We start from the raw sequence: 5,000 nt of genomic DNA, 5'->3' as shown, positions 1-5,000 counted from the left end.
AAGAGAAAGGAAGACAGAAGGAATTTTAGCCAGATTACGAATAGTCCCACAAAACTGACGCATGCGTAGTTGATGAGCACACCTCGTGAAGCAGTACCCAGGTGCAATGAGTGTGACTGTATTTTAACTATGAAATATATTTTTATCAATTTTAAATTTTTAAAAGAGAAAGAGATTTATGTTCTGGAGGGAAAAGTTTTCTTGACCATTTAATCGACTCTGAGAATTTCTGTGTTTAGGATTTCAACTTTTTTATAAGAAAAATGGGTTTTATAGATAGGATTTAAATTTTTATTTATTAAAAAAAAGATACCTTAATTCACTTATTCTTATCTATTATATTTAGTATATATTTAGTTTTATTCATTTATTAAAAATTCATTTCAATAATTCTTTTTCTTCTCGATGTTATTCGGGCCAGCTCTGTGCACTGTTAAAGATTTGTCGTAAAAAAACGGTAGAAATCCTGGAATAATGTTGCAAGCCATTTACTGTTTTGAATGCAGATATATTGACGTTAAGGAGTGATATTACGATCACCAACCCATAAAAGATAATAACAAAGTAGGGTAAAAATTATGGTCGCCTGAAATACGGCTGAGAACAGTATATTTTGACGGAAAATTTCCTATTAAAATTACGGATTTTTTTTAACAGTGTGTAAGAATCGATTTTAACTCATTGGACTGGTTAATCTCTTCCCTTTTAATAATAATAATAATAATAATGATAATAATAATAATAATAATTTCCAATTTTAGATTGAAGATTTAATGCATAAAGAATACAAACAGCTTATTACTTATAATAAAATTGGATCTCTCTCTCTCTCTCTCTCTCTCTCTCTCTCTCTCTCTCTGACTTGCCTGTTCATAATTACTACAGTATGTTGTCCGGTAGAGCGGATATGGACAAAAGTCCCTTTGAGAAGTCTTCCCCAAAATCTTACCTCTGTACTGTTTGTATTTCTATTTTTTTTTCTATTTCTCTACAGTATAACAAGGGCTCTCGGAATAACTGACGTTGCTTTTCTTCCTCATTCCTGCTTCTGTAAGTCTTTCATATTTATTATTATTATTATCATTATTATTATTATTGTTATTATTATTATTATTATTAGTAGTAGTAGTAGTAGTAGTAGTAGTAGTAGTAGTAGTAGTAGTACTAGTAGTAGTAGTATCATTATTATTATTATTATTATTATTATTATTATTATTATTATTATTATTATTATTATTATTACTTCCTAAGCTACAACCCTAATTGGAAAAGCAGGATGATATAAGCCCTGGGGCTCCAACAGGGAAAACAGCCCAGTTAGGAAAGGAAATAAGAAAACTACAAGGAAAATAATTAGCATTTAAAATAGAATATTTTAACATCAGTAACAACATTAGAATGAATATCTCATATATAAACTATAAAAACTTAAAAAAAATAAAACAAGTGGAAGAGTGTACCCTCAAGCAAGAGAACTCTACCCCAAGATAGTGAAAGACCATGGTATAAACAGAGGCTATGGCACTACCCAAGACTAGAGAATAATGGTTTAATTTGGGAGTGTCTTTCTCCTAGAAGAGCTGCTCACCATAGCGAAAGAGTCTCTTCTATACACTTAGGAAAAGGAAAGTAGCCCCTGAACAATTACAGTGCAGTAGTTAGCCCCATGAGTGAAGAAGAATTGTTTGGTAATCTCTGTGTTGTCAGGTGTATGAGAACAGAGGAGAATATGTAAAGAATAGGCCTGACTATTCGGTGTATGTATAGGGAAAAGGAAAATGAGCCGTAACCAGAGAGAAGGATCCAATGTAGTATTGTCTGGCAAGTCAAAGGACCCAATAACTCTCTAGCGGTAGTATCTCAACTTATTCGGTTTTTATTTTTAGCATGTAACCCATTTCCTTTTACAAACCTCAACTGTGTTCTTTCTATTTTCTTTTATTTTTGTTTGTTTTAAATGTGCTTCGCTACTTTACTTTTTACGTCTTTTTCGAGTTCTTTCTTTCTGCGTTTTTTCCCCTTCCACTATTATTTCATACTTGAGCATATTTATATCATAAATTTTCCCCAAACATTCCAAATAATAATAATAATAATAATAATAATAATAATAATAATAATAATAATAATAATAATAATAATAATAATAATAATAATAATAATGATATGATCATCACAATCATGATAATCATAAATATCATTATTATCGTCTTCGTTAATATTATTGGCTTAGGCTTTTTTTTTTTCTTTCTTTTTTTTTTAACCAAGATATATCCGTTAACTGGAATAGTGATAAAGGAATGAGACATAAATTGTATAAAAGAAAATCTTGAGTGACACCACTAATTCATGGAAGCATGCTTCACAAGGCAATTTTTTTTTCTATGGAGATTGTAATATCGAAGAGTAAGGGAAATTGAATACAGTGCTCCAAATGCCCTATCTCTGAATCCAGCTAATGGATATCTTGTCTTGGCTTCACGCAAATATCAAATAGTTCCAGGTTGGAATGGTCCAGGGAAGGTGTTTCATGCTGCCGCTCGGGAGAGATTTCTTTTCTGGAGGGATAGTGAGAAGCTAGGAACTAATATTGACGGTCTAAGACGAGCACCGGAGGGGAAGGACATTCATTTTGAAAATAATGAGAATGTTTGATAAATATATGATTAAAGAATGAAAGAGAGGACCACAAATGATAAAGAATGATATAGGGGAACAAAAATGTTAAAGATTAAATACCTAATAAGACATGTCAACAGATAGAGGAAGAAGCTCAGAAAATTAAATCTGAAGAATGAGAGCAAATATCTAGGAATCCAATGGTATCGCTCCTCAGCTGTGTGATTTAGTGATTAAAAGGACAATCAAACATTTATTTTCGAGATATTCTAATATTTGGTTTTTCCTTTCCCGCATACTGCACCAGATGTAGAAATTATGGTTCAACTAATATCTTGATAGGCGGAGGACCTGGTATGGATGGCTATTGCTCGAACACTCCGAAATAGAGCTTCACGGATAGTAATGTGTTTTTAGCCCGTTAAGCGCCCATATACCTAGAGTAATTCACCCGGTCCAGAGCCCACATCCAACACCCACATAGCTGTGCTAATTCGGGTACTTGATTACTGTAAATAGTGACTTTATCATAAAGAGTTAAGTTTATTTGAATCAAAACTGAGAGAACGTTGTGCATTAAATTGACGAGAAGTCAGTTTGATCTCCAGGCAATGTAATTCTCAAGATAAAGCTTCTAGTAAGTATATGATCATTGATAACTTGCAGTCACGGTATTAGCGTGGGGAATAATTTTGTGCTTATAGGAGAATACATTTTGGGAAAATAGGTATATCATGGTTTCATGACAAAATTTCGGAAAATTGCGTCGTTCTGAGACTAAAAAGCCTGTATTTTTTACATGATTTGTCAACAAAACAAATTTCTGATAGCCTTTGCCAGAATGTAATAGCACCCTCATTTACCTCCACTTATTTTCGATACGAAGTAATAAATTCTTATTGTATTCAAGGTGTTATATATCAGTATATATTGTATCCATCACTGATTATCTATTATGCAATGGCGATACTTAAATTTCGGTACTTATTAAACTTTCAACAACAACAACAACAACAACAACTGCTTTATTCTACTGCTGTCGTCTTTAACAAATCAACCAATAATGAATACCGTTAAAAATATTTTCTAGAACACTAACAGTTATAAAATAATAATTAGGCAATGATACAGTATCTTACAGGCTGTATCAAGAATACTCATTTAACTTCACTCAACACCCCCTAAAACAGAAAGGACTTCTTTATTTCCTCAATGTCGGACTGGCTGGGGCAAGGGGTTGTGGAGACCCCCCCCCCCCCCCCCCCCCCCGACCCTTCCCTGCAGAGTGTCCACTTGGCCCCTCCTACAAAAAAATAGTAATTGTATATATATATATATATATATATACATATATATATATATATATATATATATATATATATATATATATATATATATATATATATATATAATGTGTGTGTTTTGTATTTGCAGTGGATAGTCGAGACGTCAACTAATAATAGAGAACTGGAATATAGCAACTCGATTTGTAACTTTTGTATGCTTTTGCTAACAAAGACATCCCTTTCCTGTCTTTAGTTCGCTAAGGTTGGAGAAGGCTCCGCCCATTTCGTAGAAGTAGTAAGAAGAGCAACACCTTGTCTGTTTTGTCATGGGAACAATAGAGACATCTGACGAAAGATTTCCCCCGAGTGTCGGCGTTCTTTTGATTCTAACTGTACTAGGTTGGCCAGGGCACCAGCCACCCGTTGAGATACTACTGCTAGAGAGATATGGAGTCCTTTGATTGGCTAGACAGTACTACATCGGATCTTTTTCTTTGGTTACGGTTAATTTTGCCTTTGCCTACACGCAGACCAAATAGTCTGGCCTTTTCTTTACAGATTCTCCTCTGTCCTCATACACCTGACAACACTGAGATTACCAAACAATTCTTCTTCACCTAAGGGGTTATTGCACAGTAATTGTTCAGTGGCCACTTTCCTGTCGGTAAGGGTAGAAGAGACTTTAGCTATGGTAAGCAGCTCTTCTAGGAGAATGGCACTCTACACTCAAACCGTTGTTCTCTAGTCTTGGGTAGTGCCATAGCCTCTGTAACATGGTCTTCCACTGTCTTGGGTTAGAGTTCTCTTGCTGGAAGGTAAACTCGGCCACTATTCTATCTTATTTCTCTTCCTTTTGTTTTGTTAAAGTTTTTATTGTTTATATAGGAGATATCTATTTTAATATTACTCTACTTAGAAGATTTTATTCTCTCTTGTTTCCTTTCCTTACTGGGCTCTTTTTCCCTGTTGGACCCCCTGGGCTTATTACATCCTGTTTTTCCAGCTAGGGTTGTAGCTTAGCAAGTAGTAGTAATAATAGTAATAATAGTAATAATAATAATAATAATAATGATGATGATGAAAGTCATATACATA

The sequence above is a fragment of the Palaemon carinicauda genome, chromosome 42 (assembly GCF_036898095.1).
Source record: "Palaemon carinicauda isolate YSFRI2023 chromosome 42, ASM3689809v2, whole genome shotgun sequence".
NCBI lineage: Eukaryota > Metazoa > Arthropoda > Malacostraca > Decapoda > Palaemonidae > Palaemon > Palaemon carinicauda.
Note: the sequence above shows the minus strand (reverse complement) of the source record.